The 26,906-nt window shown below is 40.0% G+C and overlaps 1 long non-coding RNA gene across 1 annotated transcript; it reads left to right on the forward strand.

Moving 5' to 3' along the window:
* Positions 1–1,692: 1,692 nt before the first annotated feature.
* On the forward strand, positions 1,693–23,230 carry LOC139590616 (uncharacterized). Its single transcript, XR_011679384.1, has 3 exons — positions 1,693–1,800; positions 18,600–18,764; positions 22,721–23,230. It is a non-coding gene; the product is annotated as an uncharacterized lncRNA (long non-coding RNA).
* Positions 23,231–26,906: the final 3,676 nt, after the last annotated feature.

A 26,906-nucleotide genomic window follows, 5' to 3' on the forward strand; every position in this document is an offset into this window, starting at 1 on the left:
ACTGGGGACTGTTGAGTTTTGAAAGCTCTTGTTGTAATTGAAGTTAGTTGGAAATCATCTGACAAAGCACTTTAACCAAAACATGTCTTCTCTGAAACTGCAGTGTGTTTTTTAAAAAGTTTTGAATGCAACAGCTTTCCACAAGGCAAAGCTCTGAGTCCTCTTGGGTCCTTCCTGGAGATGTGGCAGGAGGAAGGAGTCCTGTCCCTGCTCTGTGCAGTGGGATTGTTCTGAGGCAAGGAGCCGAGGGGAGGTTTCATGCAGTAGGCATCTTCCCTTCCCCCTCTCACACCTTTGTCTCCCATGTCACAGGTCCTTCTGGTCTTGCAGTGGGCACCATGGCAGCTTCCACCTTGGCCTGGCGTCAGCTCTGAGCTTTGAGCTGCCTCTACAGAGCTGGCACACCTGCCAGTCCAGCTGGGAAGGTGCAGCTATGCTCACACTCCTACACTCTGTCTCCTTTGGGAGTTTGCCTCAATGCAGGGACATGGTTCCTTTTGTAGAGGAAGCAAATCAGTACTTTAATGAAGGATTTTGAATCAATGAACATTTTATACACTTGAAGATGTAAATTCACCAAGATGCTTTCCAATCCTGCTTACAGCAGCCCTAATTTGTATTGGTCACCTATATTTTTCAGAAAATAAGGTATGTGCTTCCTTTTATGTCATGCACATATTTAGCAAGAGGAAGAGTGGGAAGTGATGTGCTTGTGCCTAATGGGGCTCAGCCTTCTGCCCTGATGCTTTAGAAACAGTCCTCAACAAGTCTAACACTTACCCTTAGGTAATAAAAGACTTTTTAAGGGCACTGTCATGACCTTCAGCTGGGTAAGGTTTTACTGACACCAAAACCTTTGGCTGGAGCACACCCTCAAGCCCTTAGACAGAAAACCCATCCCCCATCTTGAGTGTATGCTAAGGAAAAGTTGTATTCAAAGTCAGCAGGAACTTTTCCATTGCTCTCTGGGACCTCTGGGCAGGGCCCAAGGGTGGGCCTTTCTTGCTCCACAGCCCCAAGAATACCAACAACAGCTTTTGAAGTAAACATGAGATATGTGCACCCCACAGAAACACCCTGTATGTTATGTGGAAGGCAGAGCTGTGTTCCAGTGTCAGGCTACAAGATACAGAAATGTTCACAGTTTTCCTGTGCATTCCTGAAAGAGCTCTACCCCTGCTGCCTCATTTCCCAGACTCTCTATGTTCTGAACATATCCAGTGGTACCAATTAAATGCTTACAGATTATTAATTAATGAAGCAGCCTGTGAGGATTTGTGCTGCAAGGCTCCCTCAGCATTAAGATGGCTGTTCCAGACTCCCTGTCTCCTCCGAGGTTTTCGTTCAAAAAGACCCCTTCATGTGTATGCTGAGACAGGTTTAGAATTCGTTATATAGTTCAAAATAGCAGTGATAAATAAATGAAAATATTTTTAAGAAGTGGATAACTGTGGGATTGATATTTGCAGGAGGAAGGAAAAGCCAGGGGGAAGTCTGGTGTTGGGGGAGAGCCACCTCACGTGTCACGGGCGAGCGTTCCACAGGCTGCAGCCAAGGGCTCCTGCCTCACGTGTGTGAGCACAGGAGCAGCCAGCTTCCTTCCATGTGACTGGGCAGGAATGTTGAGCACAGCTCTCAGTGTGCCTTAATGCGTGCCTGCAAAGTAAATTCCTACAGCTGTTGTATAGTCGAGTGGATTTCTTTTTTGAAGTGCTTGTAAGATGTCATTTAACGGGGTTGATATTGAAAAACAGCTCATGTTCTTTCTCTTCTTTTACGTCAGCAAGGGTTTTGGAGTAGGTAAGTTTTTGCAGGGTACAGCTTGTGGGTTTTCTAAAGGTCATTTCCTAACCAGGTCTTGAGTACATTTATCTCTTGAGAGGTACAGAGAAAAGTCCAGGCTGCTTTGGAAGTTTGACATTTCCATATTTTCATCAAAGGAGTGTAGGAAAAAAGCTGAAATCCTCTAGACAGAAGGTATCCTAAGTGTACACATTTGTCTGACTGCTCCTTGTCACCAGCTTCCTTTATTTAAACTGAGTTCTCTGAGAAATGCTGGAGCTAGCAAGAGGAAGTAACTGGTTCCACTGCACAGTCTAGGCATGTAAGGGTTTGAATTTCTTTCCAAGGTCAAGTCTTCAGAAGTAAATTTTCTAGCAGTTTAATCTTTATTAAAAAAGAAAGAAAAAAAAAAAAGGGCAGCATACCTGAAGAAATGCCAAAGGGATTTCAAATTGCATTTAGAGATACCATTGTAAGTAATTGTGGGATTTAATGTTTCACTTGGCAGTGCAAAGCTCTTATAATAGAATAATTCCTTTATGAACTCTTACAGTGAAAACTCTGCAGAGGGACTGGTGGAGGAGGTCCCACAGTCAGACATCAGGCAGTGGTGCATGACAGCCAGCTTGGGGTGGGCGTGCGGGGAGACAGACTCACAGCATGGGGTGGGTGAGCTCTCCCTTTCACTGGGACAGGAGCAGGTCAGGTTTCCTACCCCCAGCTCAGGGCTTCTCCAAATCAAGGCAAAGCCTTTGATTTTCTAAAGAAGATGGAATGGGGCTGAGCTGGAGGTGTAGAAGGTGGATTTTAGACAGGAGATGAGAGAGGACATCCCTGAAGAACAGGACGTAGCATGTGTTGCTGCAGGACAATGGAATGGGAGAGAGGGAACATAGGTCCTGACCCTCTTTACATGTCAGTAGAAGAAAAGACTGATTTTCTTGGGCTCTGGTGTAAGAAAACTAGAATACAGTTTCTTGACCTGACAGAACAGTGAGTGAGACAGCTAATTAGGCCTATGGATAGTCCTGAAGCTCATCCATGCCATTGTTCTTACATTTTGCATCATTAGCAAATGTCAAAGTTGTGCCTGATGAGTTTCTTTTCCATGTCCTTTACATCCTTCTGCCTTTGGAGACTTTCAATGCAACAAACAAATAAACAAACTAACCAACAAATTTCCTGGTGTGCTAGTGCGTTCTGTGTTGTCACTTCTAGCTGCTGGAAACAGGGCTGAAGCCACTGCCCTGCTTTGCACGTGTTATTAAACACCAGCTAAAAGAGATTAGTCATTATTATCTCAAGGCTAGTGTTTAATTAGTGACCTAGCAGCAAAACCTTCCTGCCTGATCATTCCAGCAGCTCTGAGAGCTGGCCTAGAGCCTTATTCCAGGCACACTTTGCTGTATAAGAACTATTGGCATGCAGACAGTGTGCACACCAACTGGGAAAAATGAAGTGGTGTCAAGAATGCTTTGGCTATATTAACTCTGAGTATGTCCTTGCTGCTCTGAGATTTGGGGTTTAAACATAATATTGTTTGAAAGCGCTTTGTAGCTTTGAATATCATATTCCAGTAAGAGGAAAGGTTTATATCATGCTGAAAACCCATGGTTGTGCTTTGAAAGAAGGTTGTAAAAAATGTATTTTGTCTGTTTGGTTTGAAGATGTAATTCAAGGAAATTTGAATTTTATTCTTGAATCTTGAAGATCATCACAAAGACCTTCATAAATGCTCTGACTGATTTATTAGCAAATCCAGTCAGCTGGCTGCCAAATATCAAGTTTTTGGTCATGTTTTCATATTGATTCATCTGGTGAAGATCACAGATGCAGAAAAGAGCCCAGTCCATTCCAGCTTCTGAATTTATCCAACCCTGACATGACTGAGCTCTTCCCCTCTCCATTGTAGAGAAATGTTCTTTTTCCCTGCTGAAAGTTTCAATGTTTCTCCTCCCTAATGCCCAGAGATAGATGATTTGGCAAAGTACCATTCAGGAAACCAGGCTGCTTTGTCTTGTGTGTGGTCTTTGTTGTAGGACTGTCCCATCATCACAGCAACAAATTTGGCACTATTTTATTTGACACAGAGCTAGGTACCTTGCTTCAGAGATGGAGCTGAAGTCTTCTGAATAGCACTCTCTTCAGAGAAAATATCCTTCAGAGAAAATATCCTTAGACTGGAAGTGTGGTCATTCATTATTGGATGAACAGCATGAAACCTTTGTGCAATAAGAGGAGAAATATTTCATTGAAGGGCCTTTTATTTACCTGCTGCTCCTCAGTTGTTTGCTTTTATACATATTTGTTTTTTCCACATTCAAATTAGGAAAGAGATTTTTTGGACAGAAAATTCTTCTGCTTTAGGAAGGTTCTATTTATATTCTTCCAAACGACAAAGCTGTCTTCAATAAATATGGCTCATAGGTAGCATTGCATGCTCTGATTCTAAAATCCAGGACATAGCTGGTCCAATTAAATACTCATCTTTTGATGACTAAGATGATTATTCCAGCTTCCAGTTCTTAAGAAACCTCAAGAAAACTCCTTGCCTTGAGCTCTCAGTTGTGTCTTCATTCCTCCAGAGTAAAGAGTGTGAATCTGACTGGAAAGACATTTTCCACTTGTTTTGTCAATTCCATTAAAAGTATTATCTCCCTAGAGGGTATCTTTCCTCAAATTAACAGATTTATGAATCCCCTAAGGGATAACTTGAGACTTGTATCATAGTCCAGTGGATTTTGATTTTCACTGAGAAAATTTGCTCCTCTAAATTTCACACTTCATTTTCTTTTTAACACAATATAGAAAATTCAAATGGTTTTCATCCTTTTGCAAAAGGCCTGCCTCTGCCCTTCCCCTTTTCCCCACCCCCCCAGCTTCCTGCATGGAGTGTAAAGAATATTTTTTTAAAAACCAAATGGATTAGGATTATTTTATTTCAAAATCTGGATTAAATGGGCAAGAGATGTTCTGTAATGTCTGGTGTAAAGCCAACAAAACACCTGCTGGTATCAAGAATGAGTCTACTGAGTAGGACAGGTTCTCATCTGGTGTAAAACAGAACTACACTGGTGAGGTAGACTGAGATCAGTAGGTCTGTATTTTTTGCACCAAATAATCTAGCCTACTTCATCTCAGAGCATTTAAAGAAGGCTGAGGAGTGATCATGTAACCTCCAGGCCCAGGAGTCTTTGAGTGAGTCAACTTTCTGCCATCTACATCCTCTGGCCAGCTCGTCAATTCTCTCTTATTTTAATTTCTGTTTCCTTTTACGAGCATGTTAATCCTGCTGTTATTGCTGCCTTTTTGTCCCACTGCTTTTCCATTCTTCAGGGAAGTTCTTGAGGACACAGTACTTTCATTAACTTTTCTTCATACAATGAACTCCTGCAGAAGCCTTTGTTTATCAATTTTTTTGTATTTATTTACCTAATATGATTTTGATCACAAGGAATTTATTTAGAATTTGATGAGACTTCCGCAGCTAATTACTATCACATGTTATAATTCATTCTCAAGTGAATGAGCCTTTCAAATAAAGCAATGCAGAAATAACCACTGGGACCCTGCTGGGACTACTTTGTTTGGCAAAGCTGGAATTCAAAGACTTGAGAATCGGAAAATACTTTCCAGCCAATTAAAACTGTACAAAAGACACTGACCCTTCTTGCATGAGGCTGTTAAGATGAGATGCTCTGCAGGATGACTGTTCCAGAAACAGGAAGCAAGGAGTGGTAAAGCATTGAGGTTTTGTTGCCCTGTGCACTGCTGCCAGTTTGGAAAAACCTCCCTGAAAATTTTAAGACTGATAATTGTGATCAACTGGACAGAACTGATTACTGTGGTTATTATTACTATTATTAATGAGGCATTTTACAGATAATTAGAAAATTATGATCTCAGAAACCTGCTGCCAAATGCACCATATTCAAAGAAAGGTGCTTCTGCTGCTTCTGCTCTGTGCTCTGCTGACTCCAGTCTCACCCCCAAGAACATCCATTCTCTCTAACTCATTTGGTCAATCAGCATTTCTCAGGAGAAGAGCTATGGTTTATAGACATCTTCAGAGAAGTGGATGTTCAAGACTGAATGATAGTGTGCCCATCAGGAAAGAATGTTAGCAGCAATTATGGACAGAGAATAAAAAACACAGGACAAAATACTGGGAAATGCAAAGTAGTCTGTATGGCTGGAAAAAAGGGAGCATAACAGATGAAAGCAGGGGATGCGGGGAGGACCATGAAGGTGAGCAGAAAGAAATATGCAATGAAGGAAGCCAGATGAAGGATCTAGAGGCATCAAGGGAAGAAAATTGTCAAGGACTCCTACCAGATATTAGTATCAGTATCTGAAACATGTCGAAGGTTTTAATCTGAAGATCCCAGTTGAATAGGAGTTTGCAAGCAGATTACAGAACAAAAAAACTCCAGAATTTTGGTATGTTGCTGCTTATCATGGGTCCATTGTGCACTATCGGTATGTAGGGAGTCATGGGCTTTATTTTTAGAGATGAAAAACAGTTGAGTCTTTATTGGCATCTGACAAACCTGGATGTAACTTGCTTTTTAAACTGTTACGATAGTACTGTTGGAAGCTTTGAGAAATTTTTGGTAACTGTGTGGAAATGAGTACACCAAAAATGAACAGGAAATGCGCAACAAGAGAAAAGATTTAAATGGTTTTGTATTTTCCTGTTATGCTGTTGTAGTTACAGCTGCTTGATTCTTTCAGCTGAAAAGAAGGAAAACAATGGCAAACTGTCAGTTTCTTTTTAACTGCTGGATGAAAGTACAGGGCATATGTTTCCTAAAAGACATACATGTTGACCTTGATGCCTCCTAACCCTATCTGGGCAAATAATCAAGGTTGCCCCCTCACTGACTGGCAGCTCCTTCCACACAAAGGGAGATTGATTCCTCCAGAGTCTGATTCAGATCCTACTTCAGGGATGTGCTGGATAAAAGCTATTAGTATTCTTTAATTATAATGCTAAGAGTAAGTTGAATGAGGATTTGGTAAGCTAATGAACTGTTGCTGTTTATGAGGACATTAATTGCTGCTTTCCTGAAGAAGAGTTTGTGAAAGTTTGCAGCTCAGGAAAACCTCACTGAAGGTTTAAGCTTCCCTAAAAGCTGTTCATGTTTACTTCTAATCCAGAGGAATAAACAGGTGAAGTTTGTTCTGCTTGCAGCCATTATAACTTTACCTCTGATAACTGTGCAGGTGACATCCCACAGTGGGAGACCACCACTAAAACTACTTCATGGAGCAACATATCTGACAAAGGCAATTTAATGCCAGAAAGGTTAGAGACTCTTCATCCTTGAAGATTTTGAAAATGCAGCTTGAGGAGGCCTTCAGTAGGCTCACTGTTGCTGTGAGTGAGAGATTGGACCAGATGACCTCTAGAGATTCCCTCCAACCCAAATTTTTCTACACTTTTAGTAAAAATTTATTTGCTGAATAGCGCCAATAACTTCCATGCCTCTTTCTGATTTTGGAACAAACCTGCAGGGAAATAGCTAAAGCTTTTAATTAAAATTGATTTAATGTTATTTAGTCTAAATTCCCTGGGATAAAATTGTGCTGATTAAAAAAAAAAATCATCTGTGATTAAAACCAAAGCAAAATGGAAAAAATTAATCAACCTTTTCTGGTTTGATTCAACACAGAATGCTTCAGTTTAAAACTGAATGCATTTTTCTTACTTTAATTTGAAGGATATTGGAATAAATATTGCACTTTTTAAAATATTTTTTAAAATTGTTCTTATTCAAAAGAAATCCTGCTTGTTTTTTAGAGAATCAGTCTTGCAGAACATTTCCTGTAGATGCTTCTCTAGAGATAATATTTCTTGAACTGTTCCCATTCCCAAACCCAGAAACCTGATGTGGGCTGTGAATAAAGCAGCAGATAAATTAGTCATCAGAGCTTGTCCCCACCAGATTTCTGGAACCTTTCAGTAGCAGAAACAAACTAGTGTTTTTTCTTGGGAAATAAATCAGATGAGTGCTGGGAGGGATAACTGGCCAAGTGATGTATTTTTCATCGGTTTATTTTCATCTGCCTGAAAAAAGAAAGGACTGAAGATCCTTCCCCCTCTTTATCATATGTGTGTTCTAAAGCACCTTTAGGCAGCAGCTCTCAGGGCATCCATGCTGCACCAGACAGAAACGACACCAGGTGAATTGGCAGATGTGATGTGAACACAGGTCCTGTCCCAAGGAGGGTGACACTGGTATGGTTCTGTTTGCCTTCTTCACACCCTCAGTGCTTCACTCAGGTAGGAATGCTCAGTGTTCATGACAGATTCTTCAGTGGTGTCCCTGCTGTGTAATTCCTGCCCACACAGCAGACACCAGTGCAGACACTTTCTGAGCCAACACAGAATCACAGAACTGTTTAGTTTGGAAAAGTCTTTAGGGTCATTGAGTCCCACTGTTAACCCAGCTCTGCCAAACCCACCTTTAAACCATGCTCCAAGAACCACATGTGCACTCTTAAATACCTTCAGAGATAGTGAATCCTTGTCTGGGCAGCCTGTTCTAATGCTTGACAACTCTTCCAGTGAAGAATCTTTTTCTTGATATCCAATATAACCACTCCTGGAACAACTTGAGGCTGTTTACTCTTCTCCTTTCATGTGTTACTTGGGAAAAGAGACCAATCCTCACAATCTACCTCCTTTCATGTAGTTGTAGAGTATGATTAGGTCTCCCCTTGAGCTTCCTTTTCTTCCTTGCATTACTGTGGTTATTCTTCCTATGCCATAGAAGCTGCTGAGCTAGGCTTATTTGAGTAAATCTCAGATGATTCTTCTTTCTTTGACCTTCAAATACTCATTACAAAAGTTTGAAAGCATGGAAATACTGAATATAATCATATGTCAATAGGGACTCTGTTCAGGAGTGTAGGTAACATTTCTAAACACTTGGCACATGTAGTGTTTCTGGTAGTTGAGTCATGAGGAGAGGTGTCTTTTGGTAATAATAGTTGATATTATTAATCATTGAAGTAGCTGCAGAAAGGTAGCTGCTGCCATGGAAATGGATTGCCAAAGCAATTATAAGCTCCAAGTTGCAAGTTTTGTGTTGAGTCATTTATACTTGATTGTACAACACTGTCAACCTATTGCCAGCCTGTCTGTGAGGGAAGCCGCGTGACTGCTGCTGGATTCCCTTTGCACTGCTCAGCCCTGACTGACCCTGGCCTACATGAGTCAATCAAACCAAAGAGACAGGCTTAACACAAAAGTGGGCTGGTTATGAGGTATCTGATGTTCTCTATTTGGTATATCTTCTCTCTTGATTTTGGGGTGTTGAACTTATGTCTGTTAAACCTAGTATGAACTAAAAGTACCCAGTAATTGGTGTTCTTCTCTCTGAATTGCTCCTCTGGCAGCTCTCACTGCCACAGTGTATCATTTTTTTTAAAAAAACAAAGCTGTAATATCAAACAAAACCAGAAGAAACCATCCCCAGTGCTTTTTAATAGCCTGTGATAAAATCTCTACTGCAGGTCTGTGCCACAAGAAGACACTCTGAGTTGATTTGTTCTCCAGGGAGAGGTACAGTGTAACCAGGATCTCATTACACTGTCTATACAACACCTTGAACAGTTTGTCAGTAACTTTTCTTCCTTCCTTTATAAATTAGAGTGTCTGAACAAAACAATAAAATGGTAATTTGGAGAGGCTTGGGACAGTAAGATCAGACAGCATTATTGCTTTGGAGCATAACTATATGAATCATGACCTCACCTAGGTAAGTTTTATGGCAGAAAGGTCATTAGAATGTTTGTCATCTACAGCTTTTCCAACTGAGTGTGTTGAGCTACCAGGAAATACGTACAAATTGTTTTGAAAAGATGCTAATTTTCCTCCTCCTATCACTATGATTTTCACAGGTTCTCATAGGGTGTGAGTCAGTCTTTTCCCTTTTGGAGAAAAAGACCACTGGTTGGGATACTAAGGTAGTTTGGCTTTTGATTGTTGTCAGAAATCACAGAGTTCGAGTGACTTAATAACAGTTTACTTTGTTAGCACTGAGGCTTATCTTAGTCACAGCTGCCTAAAATAAAAATTTCTCATGAATTCTGCGATGTGCAGCAGTACCTTTGAGTAACCCAGACTGAGTGTGTGACAAAGGAGCCCAAAATCAGGTCTGTTCAACTTCTTGATAAGTACCCTTAAAAATCTGTCCACATCAGTGTTGCCTTGCATTGCACAGTGATGCTGTTATGAGCTTCAGGGGGTCAGGATCGAAGATTCCTCTCTCCTCATTCTCTACATTCCATTTTCTCTGGTTCTTTTCCTTCATTGTTCTGGGTCTTAGACTGAGGGGGAGCCCAGAGCTGGGCAGAGGTGAGCCTTGAGTAGAAGCACCTGGATTTTGAAATCTGCTCCCTTGAAGAAAGGCATTCATTAGCCACTGACTTCTTAGTGACAGATGGTTTGTACCAAATGCTGGCCCATGACACTGGATTGCTGTCACTAGTAAATCTGGACTGCGGGTCAGTGGCAGAGAAATGATATCTTGGAAGCCACTATCAGATTGAAGAAGAGCTTCCCCCAAAGCTGGCCAAGACAAAAGTGATCAGCATACAGAGACTGGCTGATAGTGGTGGGGCATTTTTCACCTTCTACATTCTTTCAAACTTGTGGCACTACCAACTCTGGTGGCATTTTTCACTTGTTTTGTGCTGATGCAAATTACCTCCTGGAGTGTACAGAAGCAAGCTCCTATTTCTTCAAAATAAAGCCTTTAGTTATTTGAAGATTTCCTTCCCTTGACAAAGACCATCTCACATGCTGGGAAAAGGAAATCTATTGATTCATGTAATAGGCTCAAGAAATGTGGTGGATACATGGCTCCTCCTCCCCCTCATGCCAGTGCTGCTCAGGACAGGAGCTAGCAGCAAGGGATTTTGCAGGACATGTGTGCTCAGGAATAAGCTTCTGGGTTCTCTTTGCTTCATGGTGCTTTGTGGGAGCACAAATGATTGGCTTTATGGATCTGACTGCCTAGAGTGATGATTTATTTCATATGAACCATTGAACTCCACTCATCTGGAAACAACTTAGATTGCTACTGACCTTAAGCTGAGTCAGTGACTGAGAACGAAATGTTCTGGTTCTCCTTCTCACCCTAGGACCTTTGCATACCTCTCTTCTTTGTGTAATGTGAAACTATGCCCAGGAGTAAGCACTTTTACAAATAATAACACTTGCACACCAAATATCAGTGCAAACAGGCCTGCTGAAAGTGTAAATGTATGCGTTTAATATATGAAGCACATTTGATAGGATATAATTAAAATGTTATATCAATATTAGTTCAATAAGAGAGCTCACAAGATTTTAAGTAGTTCCTTTCACTGCAGCTTCTTATACAGTCTCTTGCCTCTCCAGAAAAGTTTATCTTCAGGGGTTTTACAGTTTTTGAGGGGGGACTCACTTGATGTTGGAAAAATGTCTTGGTTTTTATTAGCATTGTAGCTGGATCTAGTGGCAAATTACCCAGAGGTGTGACGGACCTATCTATATAGATTTGGTTAACTGAGCCCTGAAATCTAATATAGTGTGTGGTGTAGGAACATGGCAGAAAAATCCTGGATACACAGAATAGAAATCAGCATGAGAAATGAGTGAATTATCTGTTCACAAGTCTCTGACTTCTTCACTTCTATCCACAAACTCTTCTCCCTTCTGGAGTACTCTCATTAAAGGCTATCATGTACTTGAAAGGGAAGTGAAGGAAGCTCAATCTACAGGAGCAGCATCACCCTGCTGCCTCCCAGTGTGCCATGCCTCCCCTCTCTGAAGGGCATAAACTCTTGACCCGAGGACAGATGATGAGCAGCAACCTAAAAATAATTTGCTTCTGCTGGCTACTCAGCATCTGGCACCAATGAGGGGTAGCTGAAATGCTTTTGTTAATATCTCTTCCACATGTTTCCTGAGTATTTTCCCAAAGCAGCTTAGCTCTGTGCAATGAACTCTCATTTCCTAATGCCAGTGACTGAAAGTGTATACCAGGGGATAATTGCAAATCCATGTTACTTCATCCAGTCACATCATCTGTGCCCACTCCCTGTAAATCCTTGAGAATGACTGGTGCAAAATGGTGACACAGGAGCATTGCACAATTCATAATGCATGTTAAATAAAACACAGGGTTGCAGGGGGAACAGGCAGTCCTTCTTCTAAAACAAGACTTAGCTTTTTAGATAGTGAGTTTACACAAGGCTCTGGTCAGATTAGGCATTTTTAGAAAGCTTAATAAAAGGACAGATTGTAATAAGGCTAGCTGACCCCCTCAGCTTTAATTTAGCAACTGTGGGTAGTGTTGAAAATTACTGGATAGATAAAAAGTGACTTAATCTGCTGGATCTCTGGCACACTGTACAACTCCAAAATTCCTGTTGTCATATCTTAACAGCTACTGTTCACTGGGAATGAGGGGTTGGAGTTACTGGAATGCTGTCTACCTGTACTTCTAACACACCTTCATTTGCTATACAGGAGTGATTTTGACTTTTTCTCAGGCATTGAAAAATCAAAGTATGAAAGTACACAAGTCCTTTGGGGGGGCAGGTTAAAAAAAGGAGCCAAAAAAGTCTGTTTCCAGATGAGTCTTGTGATAGTTCTGCTGGAAGGACTCCTCCTTGGAACACTGTACTTGTTATTTATGAACAATGAAAAGTAGACAAGGGGGCACTGTTGCACCTGGCCTTGCTCTTCATTTATCTCTTGCTCTCCTAAATGACAAATCTTTATGTTTGGGATACGGAGCTTTTCATCCTGGTGGGAAAGTATGAGGGAGGGCTGGGAAGAAATTAATCATCCTTTTTAAATACTCCATTTCCTGATAATGAAGGCAGGGCCAAACACCAAACAGAATAAAGACATTTCTTTCATGATTAATCCACTGCTTTCTTCCAAAAGCTTAAAAATTATTGTTATAACTGGATTTGTTTCTGAGTCAAAACTTCACAAACATTTGAGGTGAATGGAAAGGTTTGGCAGAGAAAGCTGAAGAGTGGGTGAGACATCCATGCCTTGTATTAGCAGCTTCTGTTTTGTACAGATAAATGAGTATGAGACACTGATAAGCTGATAATTGACCTGATAATAGTTTCCAATGTTTACAATATATCCTTTACAATTGTCTCCCTAAGTCTTTATTTTTTTCTGAGTTGAAATTTGTGAAATATTCTGTGCTTCTTCACTGCATGGATTCACTCTCCCTTGACAGACTGCAATACTTAAAAAGTTGCTTTATTGGATGTATTATCTGCCCAAGGAGGAAAGTGACTAGTGTCTATAAACTTTATACTGGCCAGGGAATGGGTTGATTCAACCTGGGTTTTGAATTTCCTTTGGCACATAAGCAAAGGCTTTATTCTGCTACCTGTGAAATTACTTCTGAGCAGTTAATGATATTCTTCACCTCAGTTTCACAGTTTATAGATCTTAAAGGTGTTGTGGTGTTTTTTTGTTTGTTTTTATTTTCCCTTTTGAGGTCTCTTCCTGAGTTAAAACACTTTGTTCAGCCTTGACTAGCATTGCTTTGTAGGAAGGTCTTTCACCAGGAGGTGCCTGGCTGCAGGGAGAGGGCACTTAGAGGGGCAAGAAGAAAAGGGAATGCCTTTAGCCTCCTCTCTTGCTGTCTTTTGTAGTTCATGGTGGGCCAGCATATTGCAGTCCCAGGGAACTGTGTATGTCATATTCTGAGCTAGGAAATTGAAAATTCATGCAGTCATTGAGATTCTCGATTTTGTATCAGAGGTAAGGCTTTGCTAAGTCTATGTCAGTGAAAACATGTCCCTTGTTTAAGACACTACTGCTTGCTGTGTTCTTGGTACAGCTGTACAACTTGCTAGCTCTGTGAAGTAGTAGTGGACCAAATAGCCAGAAAGAAAAAGACTTCATTACTCAAAGATGAAAAGGAAAAAATTTATATGTGCATATATATGTATATATATATATGCACACAAAAAAACCCACTGAGAATTATATAGTAATCAAATAAATGGCAGGTTATGTAAAAGCAAAAATAATTATTAGGGAAACAAAAGAAAAAAGAGAAAAAACAAGTTTCATGAAAACAAAGGATTAAGAGCATAAATACCTGAGCAATAAAGTAAATTTTGAAAATTAGGTGACACTAATTACTAGGTGAATATTTCGAAAGGGAAGAAAAATACCCCATTAAATATAGCTCTGTGTACTTGTAAAAAGAATAATTCATTTTTCGTCTGGTGGAGACTCTTACAGATCTTTACTATCTGAGAAGGATGATGGCGAATATCTATGGCAAATCTTTTAAAGCCAGTAGGCATAGTTAACTTGTACTAGTATAACATGGAAAAGTTGGCTAAAGAGATGACTGACATCACACTGATCATCAGTGTTATCAGTAGCTGTCAAGATGCTCTGTCAGCACTATTGCATTCTGATTTATATATTAGTACTGTTTTGTATAGAAGTGGTGTTATAGGTCAAAATCAAGGTAAAAGAAAAATCCTACAATTCTTTGCAACTGAGGAGCCCTCAGAGATTAAGCGAGATATTGTCAAGACAGCCATAAGACAGAAACTAGTGCTTACTTTTAGCAACAGTCTAAGTTCATTACTGAGAAAATGTGGAGATAATACAGGAATCAGCAGACTGTTAAATTGAAAGATAGCAACAATGGGATAAGCAAGGCTGTTCAGCCATTTTCCAATGACAGTATATACTCCAGGACCACAGAAAGCTGGAGACAACTGCAGAACATGGACTTTGGACATGGAGAGGTGTCTGTGCAGAGATTTCAGCAACAACCCTCTGCAGAGAGTGCCAGCTAAAGCTGTGCTGGGCTCTCCAAAACAGCAGGACCAGGGGCACAGCTTCTCCCTCTGTGACAGTGCTGCTTGGCTTTGGCAGTCAACACAGAGGCTGTTTGGAAAACAGGAGGATGAGAATCTGAAGAGAGCAGAATAGATGCATGCAAGTGATCCTGAAGGCTGAAGAATACACTCTGCAGGTGGACATAGAAGTGTCTGGGAGATGGTTTGGTTGAAATCTGTCTTCCTAGGAAGCACATGCCAGCTATAAAAAGGCAGAGAGGAGGAAGGCAGCAGAGTGAACACTAGCAGCTGATCCTGCGCAAATTTCAAGGAGGAGCAACTCATTAGTGAAGTACATAAACCTTCAGGACAAGCTAGGAAGTGGATTTGCTGCCCTTTAAGTTCTTCAAATCAAAATCCAATGCCTTTCTTTTGGCAGGTTCATGAGTTTAGCACAGGGACAATTGGATGAAACTTATTCACATGTGATGTAGTAGAGGGAACAACAAATGAGGGAACAACAAATAACTCTTCAGGCCTTAAATTATGTGAATAGTCTAAGTGGAATTTTCTCACTAGCTGGCAGCAGCAGAAGAGGAACAATCATATGTAATCATGTATTTTGAGAAGTCTTAACTCCTTATTTCATATCACCTGAGATATTAATTTGAGTAGTGATGGCTAATGGAGTCCTGGGGACCTATGCTGCACCTGGTTCCAAGTGTGAATTTTTGCCATCTTCTTTTACATTGATTACACTAATGGACTGGTACAGCCAGCTCTCTCTGCACATATTTTTTTTTTAAGAATGCACAGTTCATGAGGATTTTTCAAGTTTTAGGAAGCTGCTATTGTTTATTCAGTATATTTGTATTCACTAGAGTGAAAAAAGACTTTGTAAACCAGCAACCAACTTGTATTTTATCTTATAATTTCTGGCCTCAACTAGGAAAGCAGTCAGCAGGATCAGTTCTAAGACAGACTGTGTCAACTGTGACAGAAAAATATTATTGGAACTTACTATTTGGTGAGTTACTTTTTATGAATATATTGAGAACTGCAGAGATGTATGGAATTGGAGGCAATTAATCATACATAATCACAATGTAAGAAGAAAGGAAAGAAACTGAAAAGAAATTATATTTTTGCAGATAGCTGAAACAAGTGTGCATTGAGGTCTATTAAGCAATGCCTCTTCTTGAGCACATCAATCCTGAACTTGTTCTGGGGTTTTTGTATGGTAAAGGTACCCTACTTTCCTACAATTTTTTTGGGAAAGTTCAACAAAGATTGCAGGATTTAGAAGGGTTTCTTGGTGCATATATTTATAAGGACAGCCAAAGAATCACATTAATGATTTTAAACATTAACCTGAGTCTGAAAATTTCAGCATCTGATTCCATTTAAGTGCATTACCATCATTTAATCTATTCAAGACTTGCATGACTTGTTTCTATAAATGTCTGTATGTATGTAGTGCATACACACATACCTGCAAATAAAGATACATGTGCTACAGCCAAAGAGGAAAAAATAAGAATAATCAAGTACCTATCAAAATGTACAGGATAAAATTAGTTTTCAGTATGGCAGGGGTGTTCTGTAGGTCACTTCTACATGTCTGTGGAACTTACCTCCAGTGCTGTTGTACACTTACATAAAGCCTGTAACCATGAGGTGGGGTTTCACTACATTATTTGGGGGCTGTTTGTGTGAACAGGTATGAAATGGTCACCTGAAAGATTGACAGCAGCAGTATAAAAACATGCTTTTGCAAAAATGTCAGGAATGTTTTGTGGTCTGATATTCTGGTACATTCCATGCTATTGATTCAAAGAAATGCAAACAAACAAGAACTTCATCATGCAATTACTTATCTAGGTAAAGTTAAAGAGTTTCTGACATGCTTCCATACTAATACAGCGGAATTCATAAGAGTTTTTTTGAAGGTAATTGTCAAAACAGTAAAATAAATGTAGATATGTGTGTCTGTTGCATCTTCTATGGTGTATTTTATACACCCTGTGCACCCATTTTTCTCTTTTCCATTTGGTTTTCTATACTAGAAATGTCAGGTCCTGGTTTACCCTTCTTGTCCTTGGCAGCTTTTGCAGAAAATTTGCAAGATAACATCACTTGTACACAAACCTGGTGATATACTTTTCTTATCATTCTCAAGGACTGACAAAAGGGAATGAAGAGATAGGTTCCCACTCAGTGAAGCCACACGTGTTTCCCATGCACAGAAAGCACATGTAAGTCAGGGGCTTAGGTAGGGTAGGAATGCAAGGTATGTCTGCAAGCACTCCACAGCACACCAAACAGACACAAAGACAGCTTTTGTCTGAGTGATTTTCGTTATTAATGCCACTGTGACCATGCTTGCATATGCTGCTGTGGAATATAGGGAGGGCCTGAAGCAAGATTTGCCATAATTGTGCCAGTGCAATCCAGGTCTGATTTGTAATGGTTTATTAAAATGTTGGTGTTTGCAGCAGTATTAGTTGGAGGCTGTGAAAAATAGATTGTATGATCTTTCCAAGCAGTGAGAGGAAAGCAGAATCCTTATTTATGTTTGAGATTGTTTACAACTAAGCAAGCTGCAGTCTTTCTGTTGGGTGCTACCTACAGCATCGTGTTGATGGAGTGCTGCTATTGGGAGACCATAGATCCCCAAAATACTAAACACACAACGTACACTGTCTTCTGGCAGTTTTAGGCACCTGGGAATGTTTGAGGGCATGGCCCATATGCAATAGGCCATTGTTTGCACAGAGACTCGGGCACTGATCTCTTCAGTGTTGCTATGCTTAACTGAATAATTCCTCTATTTAATTTCTGAAATTTACTTATGATTCTATGGCAGAGACTTCAAAGTAGTGGGGACCTTTAAATCAGTGGGTGGTCAGATTTCTGCTTGCTTATCCAATAACTTTCCAATAGAAAATGTAAAAAGCTTTCATAGGTACAAGGATTTCCTTCTTCCCAGATGAACCTGGAAGAATACCAATTCCAAATTTTTCCTTTGTCATTTCTGCCCCAATGAATCTTGACTAATTTGTCTCATTGTTGCAGGGCCTCTGTACAGAGTTGGAAAGGTTTTCATCTCAGTGCCAGGAGATGTGGGTTTGCAATCTGCTATGCACAAAAAAATGAACTAACCCTTCAAAAGTGAGCCACAGAATACAGAACTGAGCAGACTCATGTCTCTCGAGACAACTTGAAATAGTTAGAAATAGATAACTCTGTCTCTGAAAACTGCAGACTTTCTTGATTTACCCTGCATAAATTTTCTCAGTAAGTGGGTAAAATGGTGCCTAGTGGCGGAATAATGAATTCACTACGGATCTTCAAAGTTTCAAGTGAGCACTGAGAAAACTAGGCTATTTTCTCTCAATCTGAGACAGGTTTTTAATGTAGGTATTCATGGGCCAAAGTAAAGCTCCTCAATATCAAAAACTTCATTAGTCTTTGAATTATTAACTTTTGGCTCTACTCGTTTTATATAGTTTCCTAAGATTTACTGAACAATGTTCCAAGCTGAAAAATTTACCTGTGTATTCCTGAATACTCTAGCAGTGTAATTAGGCAACTGAAACTTTGTAGCACATAGCATTTAGGGTAACTCCCTAATCGATTATGATTAAAGATCAAGAGCTCTCTGATGGAAGCAATTATTTAAACTATCCATCTTCATGCTTACCTCAAAAAATATGGAGAAAATGCTGTGTTGTTTGGGTTTTTTTGTTTGTTTTGATCATGTGTTAGCTTCTCAATTCTACCTGTCTTCCACAAGAGCTTTTAAATTTGAATTATTTCTGGTAATATACTCCAAGAATTACAAAACTCCTCAAGTTGTATACTTAACTAACTCTATGAGAGATCTGAGAGAGTAATTTTAAGCCAACTAACTGCTTGCTGAATCACTGGTTACCACCCTTGTCAAACTTCTTCAAGCACATTTAATTACTATTATTTTACAGTGATGCAGAGAATTTGCAGGGAAGCTTAGGACATCTTTCAGCTGATGGGACCCGTACATGAAATATTGCCCAGAAATGGCTCCAAAGAATTTTCAGCATCAATCAATAAGATAGATGAAGAGGAAGAGAGAAGCAGCACTACTTGCCCACATACGAAATCAAGAGGTGAGTGACAGAAAAGAAAAAAAATTATTTATTTCAGATTTGTATGATTAATATGCTGCATTTAAAATCAAACTGAATTGCTCTGTGATGATCAACTAAGTAACAGAGATAGGATGCTGAGTATTATGAGTTTTACATAACAGCCACCTCTCATCACTCTTTTAAAACATGAACCAATCTGTCTCCAGCTCATCCCTGGATGAATAACTGCACTGCTGTCTAAAGGGTGGTAAGCTTGAAACACATAAATGTAGGGGAGGAATAAAAGCCCAAGATTCCATAGGAACTGTTTTCCTGCCTCTTGTTTCACTGTGGTTGACACAGATCACATCCTATCCCTTGCCTGAAGCCTACAATGAAAGTGTTTTTTTAAAAAAGCCTCTATTATTAATTTTCAATAAGATGAAAATATCTATGGAAAAGCCAGTGTCATAGATGAAGACTGGACTGGCCAAAATACATGAAGCGGTTTATGATTTAGATTTTATACTGTTCAACCAGTCACATCTTTCTTCTCCTTTGAGACAGATTAATTTTGAAAAGGCTATATTAAGTTAAAGAATCTATGCCTTGCCTTAACTCTGAGTTTTATATCCTATCCTTCCATATGTGTGTGTGTGTGTGTGTGTGTGTGTGTGTGTGTGTGTGTGTGTGTGTGTCCGAGATTACTTTAGTAACTGCCAGGAAAACATCCTTTAGGGGTTACATTAAATCTTTTATTTTGCAATCAGTGAGGGGGCATTTCAGATGATATTCAGTGATATTTAGAATATGGCTTTTGCTGGTCTAGCATCTCATGTATTCTGCTCCCAAACAAGAATAAGATTAGCAAAAGTAGACCACACTTGTGTCACAAAGCAGACAATGGAACAAAGGAACTGCCTGGCTAAGATCTGGAACTGCTGTGGAAAGCTTTTGTGTGAGCTCTAGGGAGGGGAAATACTTTGCTAATATATGTCTCATTTCTACTAAGAGAGTTTTCCAGGATAGTTTGGCTAGTAAATCTCATCTAGGGTGTGTAAGGACAGTGGTGTGGGCTCTGTACTCTTGTCTTGGCTAAAAGTACACAGCCAGCACTTTGGGCTGCAAAGCAGTACTGCTACAGTGCTGTGGGGCTGCCTTCAGCCCCATGGAAGCTGTACCTCAAAAGAATTTACTAATGGGTAAGGACTGGATGGACTGGATGGACTGAATGTACTAGAATGATGGACAGACAGATAGAAGTAGAAAAGTAACTCACTCTGACTATAATTATTTTTTGTTCATACGGAGGTCATATAGATTAAGAGTCTTTATACCAAAACAAGATGTACAGAAAAAGTAAAATGAAGGATTATAGGGAGTCTGAAGTCAAGGTAGAACTGTTGCATGGAAATTCAAGACTACTGTGCAGTTGATTTCAATGGAATTTACTCTGTACATTTGTATATGGGTCACAGTAAGTTCAGCTGCCAAGACACTCTGCTTTAAGGATGCATGTTGTCCCATTGACATGGCATATTTGTGCAGCTTAAACTGAACATATTCCTTAGGCTTTGCCAAGCCATAACTTTACTAGGTGGTCTGTCCACCAAGAAAAACATGGTTTTCCATCTCAGGAATTAAACTCTCACCTAGAAGGCAATTGGATCTCCAATTCTGCTTAGTTTGGTATGCAATGGCACTGTGTTGGTTTAGGTAGCTCCCATCCTTTCGTTCTGTCTGCTTGTGTGTTTGGCTTTTGTGTCTTTCCACCACAGTTTGCTGCTGCTTTAGTTTGTGGAAGTACAGCTGTTTGTGAATCTGCCTGGGAAACTGAATCACTGAAGTGATCCAGGAGAAAAAATAGTGCTCTATAATGAGAGCTTCTTCACACAGCTCTTTGGCATTTTGCCCTGTGAAGCCACCACATTAATGCCCATATAGGTCCTTAAAAGCCACAGAGAAAATGATAAATAATTTAAAAATTTATTTTAAAATTTAATTGGCAATAGAACTGAGACTCCTCAGAGAACTACACCTACGCTGCAGTAGGAAGTGCAGCAATCATACTCCAAAGATGACAGCTACATCCTTCTACCTTGAGGACGAGTCTGACCTATTTCCTTTAACAGAGAGAAAGCTCTTCCACCCTTCTTTCTTCGGATTTAAGAATAGAACAGCTCGCACCCAAGAGACATGGGCTTTACTTCTGTAGACTCAAGTTTTCCATGGCTTTTCTGCCTTGCATTTCTTCTGCCTAGGCATAGACGGCGCTCTTACACTGCCGTGTGCAGCTGGAAATGCTGCTCCTTGAGTAACATGCTGTTTCAGCTGTTGGTTTTGGCCGAGTAAAGCAGCCAATGCTCCTGTCCCAGGACACAAGGCAGAGCTGATAACAAATAAGCAAACATATTAATCTGTATTTCTGCAAAGGTAAATACCGTTCTGTGAAGGTAAATAAGGTTATTTGCATTTAGGGAAAGAAAAAGTCCATTGAGAAATACCATTGTAAAAAGCTGTGTGTAGCTCTAACCCACGATGTCTTATCCATGTGTGAAATCCTCCCAATCAATCTATGTTTATTGATTGAACAGGTTTTCAGCTGTTCAAGTTGACTCCCACTGATTTGAATTGTCTGAAATTGTTTTGATAGGCATAAAAGAATGCAATGTAATATGTAGATATAAGTGCACATGCATATGTGCATGCACATGTATATACATGTATGCAGATATACACATACATATGCATATCTGTGTATATACTGACAAGTGACTCTTCCTTACACGCATGTTAAAAGCAGTAAAAAAATTAAAAGTGAGTTAGAACCAGTTTTGAATCTTGACAGATCTTGATTTGATCTTAACTTATGTGGGTTGGAGAAGCAGGTGATAAGAGAACTCCCACTCTGCCTCCTGGAAACATGCTGAATATATCTGGAGAGCAGGACATATCCATGAGCCAGATCACACCAGTGGAAGATGTACTTAAGGGTTGAATAAAACCACCAAACCTCTCCTCTCCTCTCCTCTCCTCTCCTCTCCTCTCCTCTCCTCTCCTCTCCTCTCCTCTCCTCTCCTCTCCTCTCCTCTCCTCTCCTCTCCTCTCCTCTCCTCTCCTCTCCTCTCCTCTCCTCTCCTCTCCTCTCCTCTCCTCTCCTCTCCTCTCCTCTCCTCTCCTCTCCTCTCCTCTCCTCTCCTCTCCTCTCCTCTCCCTCTCCTCCACATTTGACCAATGACTCCTTTCCCATGCTTTCCTTTTATACACATCTAACTTACTGTCTTTTACTACTCTTATTTCAATCAATTTTAACTCCTGGGTCTGTAGCACTTATTGGACTCCAGTTTTGCCCTCTCTCACTGAAATGCTCCTTGTACTTGCATGCCCTGAGCTAACTAGACATATTTTGAAATTTATTAGCTTCCTAGATGTTTTTCTCCCAAATCACCAAGAGTGTCCCAAAGAGAAAGACAAGGATCCTTCTATGTGCAGAAATGGTATGAAAAGATCAGTGAGAAATTATTTTATTCCTGGGCCATCATTTCTGAGGGAGCTCTAGGCCTGAGTCTGACTCCCCCCTGGTCCTTCCCCCCCTTTAACCCCTTATGACCAGTTCTTCAAAAAGGAGGGTCCCTTTTTGCTTTGTAGACTTTGCCTCTGGTTTCTCTCAGGACTAGATGTGAAGGTAAGATTGTATCTCATATCCCATCCACATGGGGAAAAATCTGAACATCTGTGGGCCTTGGCACTGAGAGCAGCTACAAACAGAAGAGTCATTCTGCACACTGGTGAGCTGTATCACTGCACACCATCAGAAGCTGGCAGGGAAGTAATGGAAAATGAGTTAAGTGTCATTCTGCCTTTCTGTAGCTCGTCATTATGTTTTTTCGTCAGAGACATTAGGCAAGTTTAGGATTACTCAGCTGGTGCTTGATAATAACAGGGGCGTGCTCAGGTACACTGATCCTTTCTGGTTTGTTGTCCTTATTGTTTAGGAAACTGAGAATGTGATGCACAGATGAGCATCTTGGAACATATCAAGTATGTGCATCTCTTTGGAGCATCGAATCTTTTAACATGTATTTGGAGCCTTTGAAAAGAAAATGGAGAATAGGACAATGAGCAATTGAATAATAGATTCAGAGAGAAGCTGCTTGTGAAATGAATACAGATCTACATAAATGAAGAGGAGAATAATATGAAAGAACAAAACAAAAGAATCTACCACAGAAAGACAGTGTTGTGATTATGCTAATGAAAAGTATCGTAATTAGCTCTTCCACTGCTCTTCTGATAAGATATTAAACCAAATCAAAATGGACCTCTCTCCTTCAGCACTACTCAAGTGAGGCAGTTGTTTTGTACAGTGACATTTTTTTGGTGTCACAAAGTGAGGAAATTATAAACATAGCTATAATCTCTTGCACTGTAAAAAAGGTATGGAGTAAAACAGGAAGTGAAATCCAAGCATACCTGGGGGTAAATAAAAAATGTTTTAAATATTAGGATTTTGTGTGTTTTCTAATTATTTCGGATCTTTCAAGTTCATCTTCCCAACATGTGGGATGAAGATATGCTTTCTTATGAAGCATGAAACCCAAACAGATTCATACTTGTTCATATGACTCCAGGAGCTGATGTTATCACAGAGAAAGTATATCATGGGATTTGTAACAGCATTTGCAAAACTTAGTCACACTGGGTCATGTGAAGTTGTGATCTTGTCACAAAACACAGGCTGTTCAGTGCAGAGGAAGCTGCCTGGATGTCGGAATCATCAACTTTTTATTATAGTAAAAGGTTTTTAAAAGTTTGCTGTGGAATCTAAAGAAACATAATGATTAGAAAAGCATTTTTGTCAAAGAATATGCATTTGTGCCATGTTCTTAGCTTAATCTACATTCCAACAACGCTTTGATGGTATATTAATTTTGCTCAACTGTCCATAAAATATACTTTTAACTTGAAATGTTGAATTTCTTGTGCATCGTGTTTTTTGACATTAGTTTAAAGACCAGGAAGGAAATTTTTAAAAGACACAAGTGATAGCTAAGATCAATGCTAAACTTTCACTATCAGGTCACCCTCATTCATTTTTATTTTGATTTGTTGCACTCCATCTTCCAGCCTAAAGAGGAGTTTAAACAGTGTATGTTCTTTGGGTGTCTTTATAAATAGCAAAATGCAGCAAGGTAGCACATGAACGATTGTGAAGCACATCACAACCCCCGCAAAAATTGTTAGCAGGGTGTTTTGTAAAATTGATTGTGTGATCTTGCTGTCAAAGGAGATGTCTGCATACTCCTGCCTGACAGATGCAGATGGACCCTGAATTATAATGCAGTAATATGGAGGAGGTTGTGGGCTGTGGAGACAGACATTATTGTCTTTCAACAACCTAAATATTCTGAATTTACTAATAGTTCTCTGCTACTATGTGTTTGTAACTGGAAAAGGTGATCTGTACAAGTGCTACACTCCTATTCCTATGGATTTAATAAAACACATTGTTCATCAGAGGTCCTGGGTTTATTAATCTTCTTCTGGCTTTCTTGGAGGGAAAATCCTCTCCCGGTGCTGTGGGGATATAGACACTTTTCTTTCTGGCTCCATTTGAGCAACTGGCTCTGTGCTCAACAGCTGATTTGCTTCTTCCTCCAGTGTCTCGTGTGTGTTCATCACATGATGTTGCTGGCTTGTTTTTCTTGCTGTGTCTCCTGCTGAAGTAAATGCCTAAAGAATTGTTGTATTAAGGACCATTGACGTTGCTAGATTAGAAAAATAAAAACTGATATCTAATTAAGAGGTATGTGGTTTTTTTTCTCCACATTCAGTGGTGGCAAGGATGCTGTCCAGTGTGAGGCTTCATGTGCTTGGAACTGAAAGGGTACAAGAAATTTTTCATTCTTCAGCTGTGTGTCTGTCTATGGTCTTTGCAAGGGACAATGAATAGGACCCAGCAGCATTTCCATGCAAGGAACAGCTGAAAAGGTTTGCGCTTCCCAGGAAACAAAAGCTGAGTTTGATTGAGGCAAGCGCTGCCTGCATCACTAGCTCAAAGAGGAGACATTTGGCTCCAGGCTGGCGGCACAGGTTGAAGTGACTAAAACATCCTGAAGTGCAATGGGAAGTTCTGCTCAGCAGCGGGGAGGCGATGGAAGCGTCGCTGGCCTATAAACAGGATGAGGGAGCAGCAGCAGCAAAGTGCAGAGACAGTCGCTGGCGCTGCGCTGACAGGCAGACACATAAACAAAGGGAGAGAGGAAGCTCTGTTTATATCTGGAAAAGAAACCCCAAACTATAGGATGCAAATGATGGACGGACATGGCTATAAATAGCTACAAAGCATAATGGGACTTAAAAGATTTAGTTGTGACATAAAGACTCCATGCAGAATGGCCTACGTAAACTCACTACTTTTTATTTAAGTGATGTGCTTTTTTTTTTCTCCTCACATATTTAATATTCCTGATCATGCTTTTTAAACAGGGAGGAGAAAATTCACATAAATCAAATAAAAACATTGTGTTCTTTTGTAGAAATGAAGCAGCTAAAAAAAGTTGGGACGCTGCCAGACTTTTCAGTCAATTGTCTAAGAGATCCAGTCAGCAGTAGTTTTGTGTTTGGGTATGAAATAGTGTTTTATTAGATTAGTAATAATACTTTGGAACCCAAAGGGTAAGGAGAACATAGCAATATCTTGTTGAGCTTTTAACTGTGTTCTCAGGGTTTGGGGATATTAATCAGAAGGCAAGTGAGAGTGTCCCATAATAATGCCCCATACATTATTCTGCCAGAGGAAATGTGGATGGGAAACAATCTGTACACAACCACTTCAAGATGCAGATTAGTACTGTCTTTCTACCTACAACTCAGGTAGTTAGGGAGCTTCACCTGAAGCTTTTGCTGGACTAGCAGATTCAGTTCAGTGGGTTTTTGTGCCAATTGTCGTAGTAAAGAAGGTTTTGAACAATAATAGGTAGAGATAATTTTATTACAAAAAGTTTCTCTGCCAAACTTGAAGTGGTGATATAATGCTGACAAAGTAGGTATACTTAAAACATTTATGGAAGTGGTCATTTGTTTCTTAGTGGAATTATTTGTGCTAGAAAAGAAGAATTGCATTTTAAAAACAAACAGTTACTTGGAATAAGATGCCTGCTGGCACTTTTTTACCAGATAACAATTCTGTGACCTTTGAGGAATTTGTCTAGAGGTCCTGCTATGGGCTATTGTGCATGTAGATTTTAACTTGAAGTTTTCATTTGTAACAGTCAAACTGCTTCACAATGGCCTTTCTGGCCTTTCTAAAAAAATGAACAAGTATTATTTTTTATATACACAACATAAAGACCTGTGGTTAATAGTTTCTGGTATTGTGTGCAGACATGAATACACAAAGAACAACTGAAATTTGTCTCTAAAAGTCAAGGAGAGGTAAATCTTTTTATGCCCTCAAGCCACCTGCCCTAATAGATATTGCATAACAACTTCAGTTTCATTCAGGGTGGCACTGTAATTTCCAACTTGACTGTCAGACTCATTTCTTTCACAGCAGGGCATGCTGTGCTTTCTGCACTGTGCAACTTCCACAACCGAGTTTCTTTACTAAGGTTCAGAGGGAAATTGTCAGAACCTCTAGAGCAATGTGCTTGTCCATCCTACAAATGTCCTCAGCCTGTCAATTCTTTCTCTCATGGCTTCAGGGTCAGGCTAGGAAGAAGTAAGACTTTCATTGTTAGATCTCTACAGGAGGTGTTTATACCCAAAAAATTAATGTTAAATTAATGTTTTTTATTTGCCACTGTCTTGTCTCTGACTGAAGGGGAGTTTTTTTGCCCTGTCCTATTTGTAGTTCCATGCTCTGCAATGCAGCCACTGTTGTGTAAGCTTGCTGCTTGTTTGTGCTCAAGTGCTGTATTCCTTATGACATTCTAGGGATCAAGCCTTAGTTAGGCTGGGAAGTGGGAGACCACTGCCGCAAGCAGCAGAATTCCCTACTCACCAAGGTTTATCAAAGACAGAAATTGGTAGATGACTTTGAAGCGCTGGAACTTTTCAGGGTGGTGCAGACTTTTGGGACTTCTTGACCCAACTCAGTATTGACCAAGTTCATTTCTGAGTAGCTCACCTGTTGCTGAGCATCTTTGAACAGCTCTGCCATGTTTCTAAGTTACCCAG

This window comes from Agelaius tricolor, unplaced genomic scaffold (assembly GCF_023055355.1).
Source record: "Agelaius tricolor isolate 1412-34295 unplaced genomic scaffold, bAgeTri1.0.p SCAF_1, whole genome shotgun sequence".
Lineage (NCBI taxonomy): Eukaryota > Metazoa > Chordata > Aves > Passeriformes > Icteridae > Agelaius > Agelaius tricolor.